The sequence below is a fragment of the Humulus lupulus genome, chromosome 5 (assembly GCF_963169125.1).
Source record: "Humulus lupulus chromosome 5, drHumLupu1.1, whole genome shotgun sequence".
Lineage (NCBI taxonomy): Eukaryota > Viridiplantae > Streptophyta > Magnoliopsida > Rosales > Cannabaceae > Humulus > Humulus lupulus.
Window position 1 is genome coordinate 142,828,663 of NC_084797.1, and position 19,648 is coordinate 142,848,310.

The window sequence follows — 19,648 nt, forward strand, 5'->3', positions numbered from 1 at the left end:
ACCCTGGAAAGGTGTCTGGGATTTTCTCCAGGTCTTGAGCATTAACCGAGATGCGCATGATGGGAGCGGGGGCTGACGGAGTTCTAGCTGGAGGTCGCGGGGGAGGTGGAGGCATATTCTCTGTGGATGCGATGATCTGACTTTTCCCCTTGGAGGAGGACTTGGAGGTTTTCCCGGAAGCAGGAGTCTTCTTGGTCAGCCGGGGCCTCTTGACCAATGGCCCAGATGGTCCGGAGGAAGGGTTCCCCCCCTGGAAGATTGATCGCAGGGCGCTATCTCCGGATTGTACCATCTCCTTGCCTGAAACAAAAGGAAAAGGACGTTAGTACACATGTAAGATTATTTTATTACAAGAGAAATCTAAAGGTGTATTGAAAAGGTTCTACCCTCCGAGCTAGAGGAGGAATCTATTGCCATGACCTCCGGCCTCGGAACTGCTATAGGGGAGTCTAAGTTTATTACTTCATGAGTCTGAGAGGGTTCTGGGTCTGGATCTACCTCAGGATTGGACTCCTCTACGTATTGTTTAATTCCTTGAGCGACTACACCCTCCAGAAGGGAGGGCCACGACCTAAGGTTGGTCCCGTACTCCTCAAAGAAGGCTGACCTAAAGGACGAGGTGTTGTCTACTACTACGATGCCCCTAGGACAGCCCATATCGTGGCGTAATACTAGTTGGTCTACACACTGGAGTAGGGTTATGTTAAGGTCCGGGTCATCTCAATGATGATGTATGAGCTGGTTTGGGTTAAACCTAACAAGCCTGAGGTCTGCGGCAGCCCTGTCTAGATCCCTAGATGGGTATGGGTTACCTTGGCTGGAGGGGCCGGCTGCTGCCCCTGATTGAGCCCGATCCACATCGGGACCCTGAGCAGCCTCAGGATCTCGCCTTCGTCGCACGAGTAGCAACTCATCTTCTTCGTCCTGCTCGTCGCCGTCGCCATCTGCGGCATCCCCCCGGGGATAGGCACCAGGTCGCGAGCTACTGGGCAGTTAGCCCGCGTCCTCCTCAAGGCCAAAGTCTGGCCCGCAGAAATTAGCTTACACGCCAGCATCGTCTCATCAGACACGAGCTGGCGGTAGTCTTTCTCACAAGACAGAAACCCCGCCAAAGCATTGTATAGACCCCCAAGGGTCACTGATTTGGCCATCCTCGCAAAAATGGATGCACGATGATGCTCAAGTCAGTACATGCGAAAGAATGAAAAAGATAAGTTTTTTTTTTTTTAAACGCGGGCTAAGGATGGAAATCTTACGAGGACGGTTGAAGTAATGGTACTCACAGGTGCGAAACCCAGTCGACATGAAGAATTGGTCCTTCAAGTCATTGGGATGGCTGGGCAGCTCGATGACCGCATGAGAGTTCGGGAAGCGGGTCAGGTAGTAGAACCCGTCGCCTTGCCCCTGTTGATTCGGGCTGACTTTGAGGAAGAAAAAATAGAGGATGTCCGCAGGAGTAAGGACTTCCCACTTGTGTCTCAAGAAGAGGTACCTCAGCCCCACCAGCAGACGGTAGGAATTAGGAGGCAGTTGAAAAGAGGCCAGCTTCACGTAATTAAGGAAGTCGGTGAAGTACTGGTCCAGGGGGAGGAAGGCTCTGGCCTTGAGATGTTTGTCGCCCCAGGCCGCGAACTCCTCGTCAAGAGGCGCGCAGCTCCTCTCACCCTCGAGGGGAGGGCGGGCTATAAGGGCGCCTGTCCCAACCTCGATGTTATGGGACAACAGTATCTTGTTGACTCTCCCTTGGGTCGTGATCTTTGAGGCTATCATCTCCGCCTTGAAGAAAGCATCAGGTCCCACCTCGACCTCCTTCTCCACCGTGGGACCAAACTAGGGAATGGGGGATTCAACCGCGACCTCTTTTCCCTTGCTCGATTGCTGTGATGATGAGTTGGCCGCGTTTTTCTTGGGCGCATTCTTCTTGGGCCCCATTTGATTGCCTAGCGAACAAGAATTAGAAAAAGAAAACTTAGTGGGCGACCTAAAAGCTAAGAAAAGATAAGCAGCGCGAGAAGAAGTGACTTTCATACACGGGCTAAGGTAATCTCAGCCTGCGGTGTGTGAAGCCACGCGCTGCCATAGTCACGCGCCCTCGTTTCCAACGGATCTCTGATCTCCAGGGATCTTTGTGTTAGGAGGGTCAGATTATTGCTTGCCTTGGAGGGGAAGTTTTGCGAAGAAAACCACCTAGGAAGTGTGACCCCTAAGCTACCCAGTTGTACACCCTAAAAACCTCTCACCTTCCATATTCCGAATAGGCATTTCCTAAAGTTACCCAGAAATTACCTAGTTATGAATATTGCCTTCCTAGACATGTTTTTAAATATAATCAATATGCCTAGAATCGAAACCTATGCGCCAAAAACAACCTATTGTTTACGACTGAGAAATAGGTTTGCCTAATAATGAAACGGGGAAATTTAAACATACAACAGACAGGGAACTTACAGTGTATTTTCCTAATGAAAGTTACAGGCAGCCTAGGAGTAGGAGTCCTGGTGGAATCCTTAAAGCTGGACTTCTGAAAGGCTCTTGTGGTGAGAATGTAAGGATTTCTGGGATTATGACCAGATGAAGAAGAAGAGCTTCTAAAATTCAACAGACAGAATATAAGGAAAAAATTTCAAATGAAGAGTGACTAGTACTGAAGATTTCCAACCTTATATATACGTAAGAGGCATAAGGAAACGAGGACTGTTCGATCAAATTAATGCGAGATACGAGGGTCATAACTTAAGAGACGAAACGACGGCAGAAAGGTGGCTAGGCCATTTAATGCAATTCTCGGAATCCAAGCAGTCGCCAACCATGGTGTCCCATGTGTCCGACACCCATGTAGTGGGCAGGATATGAAGAGTCGAAAGGGAAGATTAAAAGCCCCCGCTGTGAAGATCAAAGATGACGTCATAGGTCACAAGAAGGGGCTTGGGGGGCAAATGTGCGCCCTGAATATCCGCGCACACTTTGGCGAGCTAGAACAGGGCCTATATCGATTTTCCACGTGTCAACCGTCCACCTGGAGCTGATTGTTACGGACCCCTAAACAATCAGCCCGAGCTGAGGGATCATTTAGTTGCTCCGTGCGTGGAGCCATTGTGTCGACATAATAGAAGCCACGAGCTGGCGCCACATTAAGCTCGTGGATTATTAGAGGTTTGACACCCCCCGAATCCTTATAAAGTCAACCACGCAATATAAACGTGCATATACCAGACATCACGTGTCTATTCTATTCCTGAATTCTTGGGGGCGCAGTATAAACGTGCTTGTTCAAACGTCTCACGCCTGATTTGGGACATGCGACCCAAATCCATCTTTACCTATTGATTAGACCACACTTCACTGTAAGGTTTAGGAATTAATCATCGGTGCCACATAAATGACATGATGGATGAAGAGAACACGGGATGACCCCAATACCTACTCAGAGATCAATCTCCTATAAATACCGAAACCCTGGGTAGTGCAAGGGGTTGGCTTCTTCTTGAAAAGCAAATACTTTGTAAGAAATAGTAAGGAGATATCAATAATATCGACTGGTGGACTAGGGAGATTTTAACCTCTGAACCACCTAAAAAAGAAGTGACCATCTTTTCCTTGCAATTAATTTCCACATTTTAGATTACTATCATTTTCGTATTACTGTTTATCAATCAGCACTAATCTATCCTATTTATTCGTATAATTATCTGTTGGCAAAAAACCGCGTCAACAAGGAGAGAAAAAAAAATTTGTTTGGTAAGAGAGAAAGTAGAAAAGAGAGGAGAGATAGAGAGAAGAAGTCTTTCTCCAAATCCCTCAAAATGAATTCTTCAAAAAACGAAAGATTTTAGATTATGAAAAGAAATAGAAAAAATTATATATATGCCCTTTATTAAATTAAATATATATTATATAATAATAAATAATTTACTAAGTTTAAATTTTAAATCTGCCTCTCAATACCAAATAATATTAAGAAAACTAATTATCCTCTCCATACTTTTTAAATTTTCTATCCTTTCAACACTCTTTACTTCTTGCTAAACATTGAATAAAAGTTCATTTTGGCAAAAATGGTCATTACACAAAACATAAATTAGATATTTTTATAAGGAACCACGCAAAACATATTAAAAAAAAACATGCGTGCAATAAGTTGTTTGAACTTTGTTTTTAGCACTGTAATTATTTAGAATTTTTTCAAAACTTGCAAGAGGATCGCTATACAGTGAACACCATCATAAAAAACATAGAGTCAAGACGACCCAATGTATCCATATAAGGAGTGTGTTGTATTGATAGAGTGAAAAAAACTCACTACGACAACATTTTCAAATTTTTTAATAATTACAAAATACTACACTAGCTCGAATCACAATTATGTTTTCTAGTTTATATATAGGTAAGAATCAACAATAATTGCCGATCAATTGAGAAGAAAACAATAACTGCTGATCCACCTAGCAAAAATACAATAATTTCTCATCGACCCACCTTATAATTAAAACTACTTTTCATATTTTTCAAGAAATTAGTACACGAAACATGACATATATAGTAAATTATTCTTACAAAAATCCAACCACCAGTCCACCACAAAACTAATGGATCAAGTTTATTATTATTATTAGTATCCCTTTTTTTTAAAACAATTATTATTATTTACTTTTTCAATATGGACACATTATACAACTATTTAAGAGTGTTAGAGAAAAATAACCTGCTTCAATGGAAATAGTAAAAACTAAAATACAACTTTATTCAAAAATACAATAGACAAAGTAATAGATTAAATAAATGTTACAACTCAATTATAAAAAATACAAATAAAGTAGAGAGATGTAAAAGAAGAGAATAGAAAATACAACTCAAAGCATAACAATTCAAATAAATATATAAAGAAGAAGCTAGAAATAATAACAATAGAAATAGAAGAACAAGAACAAGAACAATAGAAAAAACTCTCACACTCACACAACCAAAGTGTAGAGTAGTGAGGATAACCAACTTGAACAATGTTCAAGACCTTTGTCAAAAAGCTTATTTCCCCATATCACTAAGAGGACTCTCAAATGGAAATAGTTATTTGGAATTATCAAGTCTTTTGGTATATTTTCTAGGCAAGTACTCTAGTGGATAGAAAATAGTGTGTCTTTCAAGTGAACACAAGACTCGTATTTATAGAGATTTTGAATCACATTTTGATTTTCAAACTCCACCAATTCTTTGGCTGTTACAGAACATCGATTGGACGTTCATGGTGTTAAATGGAAGATTTTAGAGTTATATGAGTTGTTGAAACGTTTGGAAAGATTTCAAACAACCCAAAATATGAATTGTTATATACCAGACGATTCGTCTGGTACGTATTAGGCAATGCGTCGCCTATCACCAAATGATGCATCACCTGGTACGTATTAGGCAATGCGTCCTCAGGCGGAAGGAGATCGGCCTCGATATCGAGAAGGTACAGATGCTTCTAGGGTTCAAGATGGAAGGAGTTCATCTTGTTGAGGGCTCCTTTTCTGATTTCCAAAGCCTTGTGGATGCAGTGAAACTGGTCGATGTTGTCATTTGCACCATGTCAGGTGTCCACTTTCGTAGTCACAACATTTTGATGCAGCTCAAGCTTATTGAAGCCATTAAACAAGCTGGAAATGTTATGGTACAAACCTAATTAATCAAATCTATTATAGTTGTTTATGCTAATATTAATTACATTATAAATATATTGCTTTCATTTTCTTTTGGATATATTTTATATATTAATTTTTTATGAGGTAACTATAGATGATTTTGTTACAACTTTTTTATTTTATTTTTAAATTTGCCTCTCTATAGAATTATGATTTTTACTGTTCAAATCAAATAGCATAAGTTTCGATTCTGGAAGATGATTTTTGTTGTACTTTATTTAGTTTTTTTCTCTTCTTTACGAGAGTAGCTAATTCAAAGATAAAGATATCTAGAATTGGAATGGAAACCCTTCTAATTTGATTAACTATAGCTAGATCCATTCTGTCGGCCGGACTCCAATTTGTTTAATTTGTTTGTGTTTTTTATTTTTACAGTAAATTTGTTTTTGCTTGTTTGTTGTTGTACTGATTTTCTCTAAAACAAAACAGATACTGATAATTTTTAATATACATTCCCAAATTCCATTTATTAATTTGAGGATAATAATATCAGATCTATTGGTACGTATAAGAAAATATATATTGTTGATGTTATGAAATTGGTGGGTGGCAGCGATTCTTACCGTCAGAATTTGGTATGGATCCAGCACGAATGGTAGATGCACTTGAGCCAGGAAATGTGACATTTGAAGAGAAAATGCGAGTTAGGAAAGCAATTGAAGAGTCAAATATTCCTTTCACTTACGTTTCGGCCAACTGCTTTGCCGGTTATTTCGCTGGCAATCTTTCACAAATGGGCAATCTTTTTCCGCCGAGGGACAAACTCTGTATATATGGAGATGGCAATTCTAAAGGTACGTACACTCGATCGGGAGTACGTATATTAATTAAGCTAAGTAGTTTATGATTCAATAGTAAATATTACTCTTTTTTGTGTTTTGTGGCAAATAGTAAATATTACTTTTAATATTTCAATAAAAAATATCTCAACAACCGTTCATGTCAAACAACAACTAATAGTAAATCTCAAATCATTACCTTTGTAAAACAGAAATAAAACCTAAACATGTGAAGTCCACTTAAGTAATTATTTGAAATATTAAATTTTCTTAAGTATTAAATATTTTTCAAAAAATTTAGCAGAATTTCCCCTATAAATAGGATTACCCAAACTTGTTAACATTCAATTTACAACTAAAATTTGCAACAGTTCACAGAGCCGATAAGCAAAATCATGTCAAGTTGATCATAAATTGGAGGAATACCTCATATCGAAAAGCAAAGCTTAGTCTCCAATTACAATAAAACTCATGTTAATCCACTTTCTTTTTGAATGCTTGCCTTGAATTTTGAGGTATCCATAAGCTCCTAGTTCAAAGTAACATTATCTCTAGTCAAGAGGCATGATAATGTTACTTTAAACTAGGGAATTATGATTATTACCACAACACACAAATTCCCCATATCCTATTCAAAACCTACCGCCAAACCTAAAAAGTATAAATTATAACTATATGAATAAATAATACATATTTAAAAACATGTTCAATTAATAAATCCTAAAACATTAGGCAGAATTTCCCCTATTTCTATAAAATATCTCAATTTCATACGTACTTATTAATTCAACACACAATAATCAATATGCATAATTTCATCATTATACCACCTTAGCACACAAATTTCTCAAAAACTACTTCCCTGATTTTCAAACATAATTTCCACTCAATTCAATATGGTTTAACTATAATTCTATAAATATGTACAATAGTAATAAATAAAAATAAACTTCTCACTCAGCTTAAAATTAATCTTCAAGCTAGTAACCACGAGTGAAAAACTAAATTACCTCAAAAACAATAACCGTCCTAAAAATAATATAAACAAAATTAAATATAATAATTATTGAGTTTATAATAACTAGTACCAAATATTAAAAATATTATACATATAAAACTTTATTTTAACTAAATATTAACTTGATTTGTTTTTTACAACAACATATCTAAACATTAAAAATATATTTTATAAATGAATTTTTTTTAACTAGATATTAAGTTGATTTTTTTTATTATAACAACAACATATTAACTTTTTTTAACAACAACAAAATATTAACTTCATTAATTTTCTAAATAATTATTCTAAATAAAAATATATTATAAAATACAAAAATAAATCAAATAAATTATAAATTTAGTAATACATTAATATTAAATTTGGATTAATAAAAAAAATTATCACAAACACATTTTTTAAGATTCATACATTCTTAAATAATCAAATACAACTCTAAAACATTATTATCAATCATAAACACATATACATTATCAATATATTATCAAAAAATATAAAAAAAAAATCTGAAATAATATATAAAAAAAAATTCATGTAAACATCTATTTACCAATCAATACATAGTACAAGCCTCAAAAATTTGTATAGAAGCTGAAAATCCGTTGAAAACCCCAAAACAATGGGTATTTTCCGACCACCACATGTCACCATTGTCAAGACATAATTTTTTCAATCAAAACTGAAAATAACCAAGTTTCTATGATATATATTTGAGTTTTCTAGCAAGATTGATGGAAGAAAATGAGGGAAATAGTGCTAAATGGCGAAACCCTCATTTTTCTAACAGTGGAAATTGAGGCTTTTGCTCTCTATTTGGGCGGTTTCAGCGCTTCAGAAATGAGTGAGAAATCGTAGGGCTTAGGATATAAGCACATTTAACTTCAGTTTTTTGCTAAAAACCGAAGTTAAAGGGTTACCTTTAAGTTCGGTTTTATAAAAAAACCGAAGTTAAAAGGTTCCGTCATTTTTTCCTCCTCCATCTATTATCTTTTAACTTCACTTTACGTAAATAACTAAAGTAAAATGTTAATTTTTATGAGTGCTAAACCAAAAAGTGAAGTTAAAAGTCCATCAAAAGATTTAATTTGTTTTTTATATACTTTCCAACAATTCTGAGTATAAAAACCGAAGTTAAAATAGTGCAGGGATCCAATATGTCAAGGACAAATCTTTTACTGTTAATACATGGACCATGGCGAAGTCTTAGCAAGACTATATATGCTTTGATATGAGATTAATTATTATGTTCTTCGTCCATATATGTATCATTTATTTTCTTATTGCTGAGACATCTATACATAGTAATTGAGCACCATGCACACAAAATCCATGAAATAATAAATATGGGCAATAAATTATTATATCATGCATGTGTATAAATGAATTCAAGGTTAGTATGTGGTGAATTATTATGTTCGATAATATTTACTTAATTACTAATAATCTCTCTGTGCGTATATATATATTCGTTTAATAATAATAATATTGCATATGGAAAATACATACAGTAATTTTTATGGACGAAGACGACGTGGCAACATACACAATAAAATCCATAGACGACCCTAGAACACTGAACAAAACTGTGTACCTGCAGCCACCAGATAACATTCTCTCAGAGACAATTGGTTGAGAAATGGGAAGAAATGATTGGAAAGAAGCTGGAAAAGGTTACCATCTCCGAACAAGACTTTTTGAACTCCATGAAAGGTAAAAAAACGCATATAACTAAATTTTATAAATATATATATATCCTTTCTTTTTAAATTATTATATAATTAATTTGATTTTGGTTTATATATTATGGTGTACATTTGGATTACGCTGAGCAGGTACGAGTGGGACACTTCTATCATATTTTCTACGAAGGTTGTTTGACTAATTTTGAGATAGGAGAAGAGGGAGAAGAAGCTTCCAAACTTTATCCAGAGGTGAAATATACCCGCATGGATGAATACTTGAAAATGTATCTCTAGCTGATTATATATAATTTTCCATGTTTATGGTTTTACTAATAAATAACGGATTTTGTGGTTGTACGTAATAATTTTTTGAAAATGCTGAATATTTTTTTATGGACGAATGATATACAAACATAATACGTACTATTGTTTGGTGAGAGTTTAATCTTTTTTCTTTAATTCTTTCTTCTTGAGTGTGGACGAAAAATCCAGTGACAAACTGAGAGAGCATATATATATTTATACATTAATTCAGTGTTTTACTCTTGTTTTTTTATTTTTTATTTATGTATTTATTCATCTTCAACACCAACCATAAAATAATATCAGAATATGGTAGGTCTGATACAGAGAGGTTAAGACATTTGTTTTCCAAGATATGACGTTAATTATGAGGGAATGTAATCGAAAAACATTTCTATATTTTATTTTGATTTAATAATAACAATAATATTCATAGCTTTACCAAAATAAATAAATAAATACTATTGTTTATTATTTACAGAATTTTTATTTATTTATTTATACTGTTGTATATAATAATAATAATAACAATAATAATAATAATAATAATAATAATAATAAGGCTATTTAAAAATTCATAATAATAATAATAAGGCTATTTAAAAATTCTTAGCCACCAAGTCGCCTCAAGTTATCACTAATTTAATATCATCATTTTTATCTACAAATTTTATAAAACTTAATAAAAATAAAAAATGTATATAGAATACATATAAAGGGAACTTTTACAGGACATATTCTGAACGGTAAGAATTAAATCTATTTTTGGTAGACCCATAAATTGTAATCTTATTTTTTTTATTTGACTAACTATAAGAAATTGAGGTTTTTGTGACGATCAATTTCTCTACAAATACACCCAAATTTGCCGCAAATAAGTCACCACAAAAAGGTCGTTGCAAATATCATTATTTGCAGCGAATCAAATTTCCGCTGCAAATAACTTCATTATTTGCGGCGAACTTACCGGCGCAAAATCAGTAAATTCACCGCAAATAATTCTGGATTTGGTCGTAATTGACCCTTATTTGCGGTGAAAATTTAAAATAATTCGCCGCAAATAGTCCAATTATTTGTCGCAAATGATGGGTGATTTGTCTAGTCTGACTCTTATTTGCGGCCAACAATTCGCCGCAAATACAATATATTTTCGCCGCAATTAGTGTAACAGAAATAAAAAAAATTAAAAAAATTCAAATTTAATATATAATAAAAGTTATAATCAGAATTGTCATCTCCATTAATTGATATGAAAATAAACCATACAATCTAATATTAATAATTGTCTTAATAGTATTAAAACAAATAAACACTACTATTTATATAACTATATAATTTATCCTAAGTTGGTCGCATCATCATCGTCTAAGTCATCTGGAAACTGAATGACTGGGGTTGGTGGAGATTGTGGCGAAGGTGCTGACGAAGACGCGCCATTTCTAAATGTAGATTGAGGTGGGAAAGGCGTGGGAACATGTGTAGGTGTGTCGTCTTAGAACATATGTGGAGGCGATGATGGAGTTTGTGAAGGTGCAGCCGCATACATCTCCCACCATTGAGTTACTTCATCCAATCTCATTGTTTGAGGTGGTGGGCAAGATTCAAAAGGAAGGCGTTGAGACAAGAACTCAATGTTTGGTTTGTATTGTCTCAGCAAGTTAGCCATCGCCTGTCCCATAATGCTATTATTATCATTGGATTGAGGAGGCTGAGTGTATGACGACGAATGTGCCCGAGCTTGAGATTGACTGCTGGAGGCCTTTTTCCCCTTTAATGTGCGACCAACTCCTCATTCATGCCCGAGACGTTCACCCAACACTTTTCTCATGATCATCCTTTCGTCAACCGAACTTCCTTCATTAGAAATAGAAGACGGGACTTGCTGGCTCTGCGATTCAAAATCTTTGTACATCATTTCCTATTTTTACAGAAAAATATCAGTAATGCACCCAAACTATAGTTATTTTAAGGTCAAAAAATAAAATAAGTCTTACATAGTCCGTTTTCGCTTGCTCATTGACAAATTCTTCTTTATCCTTATGGGTGTGGAATTTCTTCCAGCTTTCAATGTAACTTGGTACATTCCCCGATTCCGGGTTCGCCTGAACACAAAGAAACAACTTATTAGATAAATAATTTATTAATATTAGAAATTATTTATTTATTTTTTGTTACATACTCTATCATGACGGGCCGCCACAAATGACTTCGATCCTTGAGTAGAAGGATACTTCATCAGTTCCCTATTGGCTTAATTCTTCTCTGCCCATTTAATTGATTTCTCATCCAACCATAAGTCAATGCATTGTTTCCAATCTTGAGCATTAACACAACTGTGGGGGTTGTTGAGGGCCCGCTCTAAGTGCTTATCATCACCATAAACTTTCTTGAAGTGCGCCTTCGTACGAGTTTTTCTATCACGATATTTGACACCAGCATCATCATCTATAGCCTCAATAATATGATCATAGTCTGGCCACCCTACTATATCAAAATAATGCTACATGTTGAAAATAAAAAATATTAGTAAAACGGTGTTCCTCCAAAACATATATTATTTAGAAATATATTTGAATTATTTACCTTTATAGTGGTATGAAGCAACTGTTTGTATTGATCAGGCACTGATTTCCAATTTGGAAAATATGGTGGTAATTTGTTAGTCACGGTATACCCGACTAAACTTGTGAACCATGTTCCATGCTTACCCAATGGATTATAAGTGTTTGGGTCAAAAGTTATTGGAATTGGTTTGTCAGCTTTGCGCCTTGCCTTTTCGAGTTCCTAGCTCATTCCTCTTCCACGCCCTTTATGTAGAGCTATATTATTTATTTGTAGAACAAAATAAAAACATTGATAAATAATAAAAATCCGATCACTTAATTTAAACTAAATTTCATTATCTGACAGACAAGATGAAGAGATCCTAGTAGGATCAGGAGGAGGATCACCACCTGCATCTCCACCATGAGAGCATACGACATCTGCTGACATCTTTATAACAAAAACATTTATTGAAATATGACAAAATTAGTTAGTGTTAATGTGAGACACACATTGGCTTAATAAAAAGTATTTCAAAACATAGCGTTTTGTTACATATATGAAAACAAAAATCTACTACATAGAGTAATCACTATCATCAATACTTGAAGCTACATTAATAAGATTCAAATTATCACTATTGTCATCACTAATGTCATCAAGCAGTTCTTCCTCGCCATTTGCTCCTCCTTCTTCATCATCATCATCCTCATCATCATCATCATCGTTAATAAAAAATTTATCGTCACTGTCATGGTCTTGTTGATTAGTAGTAGAAGGACGAGTCACAGTGTCAACATGTTGAGTTGGTTCGTTAGACTGCTGCACAATACACTCTCCCAAATCGACAATTAGGATGAAATTTGATGAGTTTTCAACATGGACAACATCAATATCAGTGATGACTTCATTAGCCTCCGGAATATTCCAAACATGTCTATGATTCACATCCTAATTGATGAGTTTTCGACATGAACCACCTTCCAACCTCGACCTTTCAACAGATCGTCAAGATAGAAAACTTGCTTCGCTTAGGTAGCAAGTATATACTGGTCATCTTTATACCATTCACCAGTGACATTTATACTAGTAATATTATTTTTAGTGATTGATTTGTTCCTGCTCGGATCAGTATTGAACCATTTGCACTGAAATAATACTACTTTATATTCATCAGTATAAGATAGTTCCAATACTTCCTCAAGTTGGCCATAAAATGTCAAACATTTTTCTCCAACAACAGATACTCCACTATTTTGTGTAATATGATTCTGATCACGATTATGTGTCACAAATCGAACCCCATTCACAATACAAGTTTGGTAGGAATAGGAAAGAAAATCTGGCCCAGATGCTAAAGCTAGTAATTCATCCGTGCAATCAGGCGACCCATGTTAGTGCAACTTAAACATCTTTATATAGATTAAACTTAATTTAAGATCTTGGACAATAAAAAGATATACAATGTTTGAGTAAATAATTTGGTAATTACAAAATACCTTCTTATGAAACCATGTATGAAACTCTTTATTCTGTAACTCCCCATGAATAACAGATAGAGGACGTTGTCGGATCTCGATTAGGTGTTCACTGTTAATTAACACAGTGGAAATATTAGAATTAATGATAACAGTTAGATATCACCAAATTTAATTTTATTAAAGAACTTACTCCAAATAACATTGAAGTCCAGGAGAATTGTTGAGAACGAACCACTCAGCTATGTTGCGGGTCTCTTGAACTAAACTCACTCGATGTCTCTTACTGAGTGGACGACATTGAGATTGAAACACGCAAAGTTGTCGTGGGACATAAACTATATCCTCATTCCGATCAGGACGATTAAATTTTGATTCAACACTTTTGAAATATATGGAGCAAAATGTCAAAGCCTCATCTGCAACATATCCTTCTGCTATAGACCAATCTGGACGAGCTTTATTCCAAACATAGTTTTTAAATTTTTTTCATGTACCTTTCGAAAGGAGACATCAACCTCATAAATACGGGGCCTCCTAATATAGCTTCGTCAGGCAGATGCAATACGAAATGGATCATTATATCGAAGAATGCTGGAGGAAAAATTAACTCCATCTTACATAAAATGATAATAAAATCTTGTTTTGCTTTCTCCATGTCTTTTACATTCAACGTCCTAGAACACAACTGTTTGAAGAAATTGCACAATTCCATGATTGTGCCTGATATGAATTCTGGTAGAAACTTTCGAACACCTACTGTAAGCAATCGTTGCATTATCACATGACAGTCATGGAACTTCAACCCAATAATGTTTGTGTCATTATCAGTTACATTCTTCTTCAGATTGGAATAAAAACCATCTGGAAACTTAACTCCTTTTAGAAATTGACAAAATTGGTGCCTCTGTTCAACAGTCAAAACGTACGAAGCATGCGGCTTTAGTAGCTTTTTGTTCTGATCTTCGTAGATCCACAACTTTTTCCTACATACCATTTTCTTCAAATCATGTCTTGCATTAATAATGTCCTTAGACTTATCATTGTCTAACAATGTTCCAAGGAGACTTTCACATACATTTTTCTCGACATGCATCACATCCAGCTTGTGTTTCAACTGGTTTGAACTCCAATATTCAAGTTCATAGAATATACTTTTTTTTTTCTTCCAATTACTTTCATATGCACCTTATTTGCACTTCACACCCCCAAAACTGTCATGTTTACCTGGAACTTGAGGTGGTAGAGCATTAACTTGCTCTAAAATTTGTTGGCAAGTTAAATGTCTTCGACGATCTTTGTTCTCAACCTGATCGTTAAATTCTTTGTTCTTTCTATAATTATGATTATTTCCCAAAAACCGTCTATGACCAACATAAGATGGTTTACCAATTACTCGGATGGACGAAGTATCTTCATTACATGTTGGACAAGCTTTGTATTCCTGCCCACTCCATCTAGCCAAACTGTTGCGAGCAAGAAAATCATTAATCATCCAAAAAAGTGTTGCTCTCATCTTAAACAATTCATTCTTTCTGCCATCTCTTGTGTCAACTCCGTTAGTCCATAACTCCTTCAACTTGTTCACCAACGGCCTTAGAAATACATCCATGTCCTTACCAGGTGATTTTGGCCACGGAATTAGAAGAGTCAACAGGAAATACTCCTCCTTCATGCACAACCATGGCGGTAGATTATAATTGGTCAAAACAACTGGCCACATATTGTACGATAGACTCATGTTGCCAAATGGATTAAACCCATCAACAACCAAACCTAAACAAACATTTCTAGCATCTATTACAAACTCTGGATGTTTGGCGTCAAAGTCCTTCCAAGTGGCCCCATCAATAAGATGATGCATCATCCCATCTTCTTTCAATCTCCCCGTATAATTCCATACCATCTCCTTTGCTGTATGCCTTGAGCTATACATTCGTTTTAATCTGGGGGTTAATTGAAAGTAACGCGTAACATTTTGCGGAACTTTTTTCCCTTTTGTCCTTTCATTTTTCCATCTACTATTCCCGCATATCGGACAAGAATCTTTATTTGCATCCTCATTGTAAAATAAGTAGCAATCATATTCACACACATGAATTGATTGGTGTTCCAACCCTAACTTACTCATTTTCTTTTTGGCATCATAGTTTGTTGGAGGAATTTTATTATCTTCGGAAATGTAAACTTTAGTAACTTCAACAATTCATCGAAGGAATTGTTTGGCCACTTCCCCTTAACTTTCAAGTGCATCAACTTTTCCAAAATGTTAAGGGATGATATCCAATCGCAACCCAGATACAACTCGGCTTCAATCTCGTCGAACAACTCATTGTAATAGTGCCCACTCAATTTCCATTCTCCTTATCTGCTTCCTCTGTATTTGCCGGTAAGATGAAATCGTCAATGACATCGATCATCTCATCTGCATCTTCATTATCCTCGACTACCTCATCGACAACAACTTTTTCCAACTCTCCATGGAAAATCCACTGTTGATAACTTTCTTGAAAACCCCATCGAAAGATATGTCCTTCTACCGTATCCGGAAGATGAAACCTCGAGTTTAGGCATTTCAGACATGGACATCTAATATTCCTGTCACAATCTTTGTGTTGCTTCACCAAATTCATAAAGACTCGGAGACCGTTCCAATACTCATCACTATTACGATTTCTCAAAAACGTCCATCTCTTATCTATTGGCATCTACGATATACGAATAAATCATAATTAATATTGTTTCATATTAAGAGTACATACCCAAACTATCCATGCAGATAAAAAAGACATGGATAAGTCGGAAAGGTATATTTAAGAGTCCTTACTCACTCAACCTCTCCGAACGAGTAGGTATTTAGTGATTACAAATAATTAAAAAATTATCACTATGTGATAATAGCTGTTCTATTCTTTCTTTGGTAATAAAATCTTACTACCAAAGAAATGCAAGACAAATAAAAAATGGTCTTACGATGTTTTATAATTTATTAAGTTTTATGACATTTATAAATTAGTTATAAAAAAAAGTCTTATCATCAAAGAAAAGCAAAACAAATATAAAAAAATGTATTATGATTTCTTTTAATTTTATGATATATAATTATTATTTTTTTGATAGTCCAAATTTACTACCTATAGTTTAATTTTGTTACTTATATTATTTGTTAAAGTATAATTATATATTGATTATAAAATAAATTAGTTCTTTTATTAATTGATGTGACATTGTATTAATCTTTAATAATAGTTTTCTTAATAAAAATGTTTAGTGATAATTTTATTTGTTAATGTTATATTTTATTAATTATGAATTAAAAAAATTAATTATATTTTTCAATGTATAATTTAACAAATAATATAAATAAGATATTCTTTTTTTTTAGTCAAGTTTTTATCACCTAGAATTTAATTTTATTATTATTTTTTTGTTACAATTTTATTAATTATAAATTAAAGTAATTAATTTATATTTTTAAAATTTCTAAATCTACTAAAATTTTGGTAGCATAACGATTATATTCTTACCTATCCAAAAATTTAAAATCTGTTAATAATAGTCACAGAACAGTCCGAGAATATAATCACAATATACATTTACCAATAATATTACATACCATATATATAAAAAAAAATATACCATGCACTAACAAAAACCTAATTAACATATAACACATTCAAATCAACAATAAACTAATAAAACTTATACATGTGTTCTAACTTTAACAACAACAAAAATTTATAATCTAATTCATTATTTTATTTTGCAACTCTAATTCTATATATATAATTTAACAACATTAAAATAATATTGCCACAAAAATTTCTCACAACCTAATTACAATATAACTAATACTATTTATTTTAATTAAAATTAACAATTAACAAAAAAAACACAAGAAATTTTAAAAAATATATACCTCTATCCAATGCTACACTGGACAACCAATGGTGGTTGTGGTCGTAGGAGGAGCCACTGGTGGTAGTTGTTACTGTTCTCGTGGTCACCAGAATGGGGTCGGGGTGGAGAACCCAAATTTTTTACTGTAGAGTCCAAGAACTTTACTTAGCTAAGATAGATAGTAGTATTATAGTATTTATAGCATTATCTTTGTAACTGTGGATTTTTGGTTCAGACCGGCAATTATTTGGACACTCATAGTAGTACTTGTAGATTTTCTAAGTTTAACCTATAGTTTAAGAATATTAATGTTAACCTAAGGTTTGATTATATGACTGATATTAAGGATGATATTTATTATACTATAAGGTTTAGATAAGGACCAATAGGATTTTAAACACATGTTATGCATGGATGATTAAGGATTAAGGATTAAGTATTTTGAGGATTAAATTTAATAAGGGTAAAAGTTTGAATGCTATAAGGTCAGTCAGCAGCTTTGAATACGTTGAGGGCTTAGTCAAGGCTTTTTACTCCATTCAAACTTAGCAAAAAATGTGTAATTTCGTGTTTAATTAATCAGCGTGTGCCGATATATCGCAGCTATAGGAGGTGATATATCGCAGCACGTAGATACGGAAAACACGAGACGATGCACGACAGCCTCGGGCATACTGGCCCAGGCGATATATCGCCTACAGGGGGAGATATATCGCCTCCTTCAGTACATTTTGAAACATTTTGAAATCGTTTTCCATTAAGCCATTCAACCTCTTGATAAGTCCAGCATCTTTTTAAACGAGTCTTCAGCCACTGCTGAACGATTATTCAAATTATTTTCACCTAAAAAGCTATTATTTTTATTCAAGTAAAAATTAAGATCCTTTCATTCCTAAACTCTATAAATAGGACCTAGTACCCAGCCATTATTCATCTTTTGCTCTAAGTTCAGAGGCTGCAAGTGCTAAGTGAGTGTGAGAGTGTAAACACCTGGGTTGGGGAATCATAAGCTTGATCATCATAAGCTTATCAAACACTTTGGGAAGTAAGGTTTTATAGTATTTCGGTTTGAGGTGTAGATTGGTCTTACAAGTCTTCAAGGTAACCCAAAACTCTAGTTCAATTCTGTACTTTTCTTTCAAGTTCTCATAGTCTTCTACTCAGCCTCTAACCTTAATCTTTATTTTGGTTAGGAAATCTAAGAACTTACACATAAGTTTTGGTAAGTATGTTTCTCAATGGTTTAGTCCTTCCATTCCTTCCATTCCTTCCATTTCCTTTTCTTCATTAAACTCACTCTTCCATAATGGTTTTAGGGGTGTTCCAAAGTCCCAGCGCTGTTCTCTTATCCTGGTATTTTGGTAAGGAAAATAGGATATAATCTATATGTTATATGCTTGTGTTATCTTATGTTTTATGCTATGAAATATGTTATAAAATATGTTATGAAATATGTATGTTTGTAGGCTTGGGCATATGACCCATATGACTAACAAGACCCCAAATAGATTATGGGCATATGACCTACTTAGCTAGTAGGACCCCACTAATCTAATGGGCATATGACTTGTTTAGTCTATGGGACCCCAAGTAATAATGGCCATTATAGTATGTGTATGATAAAGTGTTATGTTAAGTTTTTATGTTTCTTATGAAATTATGTATATGAACTATGTGTTAGATTTTTCCTTGCTGGGCATTAGGCTCATTCCTTTTTGTTTATATGTGCAGGAAAATAGCTATAGTGGCGGTAAGATTCGTGGATGCTTGGGGAATGTGCTTCGGCGGTGAATGGAGTCAAGGAGTCGAGAGTTCGATTTTCGAGGATGTAGTCTTGTTTTATGGTTTTACATGTATTTTTTCCGCACTTTCTATGTAACTCCTTTTTATTTTAAATTATGTTTTGTTTTTAAGACAATGGGATCCCATATCCTACTTATTTTATGAAAGTAACTCTTATTTTTACAAGATTTTAATAAAGTTATGGTATTTTCGCAAATGTAAGTTTTACTAAGGATTTGTATGTATAGTTTCGTTAATGGTCCAAAAGTCAGAGTAGTGGGTCATTACAGTTGGTATCAGAGCAACGGTTCCTTCGCATGAAGTTCTCCTCGATACACACACTCAAAAGCTCCGAATCTGACCGCCAAGTAAGTATTTAAGTTATAGTTATTTTGCTTATGTGTATAGCTAACAATTTTAGTGTTTATGTTTTCAGTTAAGTATGAACGGAGCTCTAACCTATGAGGATATCCGAGCCATTAAG

The 19,648-nt window shown here is 34.5% G+C and overlaps 1 pseudogene; it reads left to right on the top strand.

Moving 5' to 3' along the window:
- Positions 1-9,353, top strand: part of LOC133779545 (isoflavone reductase homolog) — an 81,098-nt pseudogene extending 71,745 nt beyond the window's left edge.
- Positions 9,354-19,648: the final 10,295 nt, after the last annotated feature.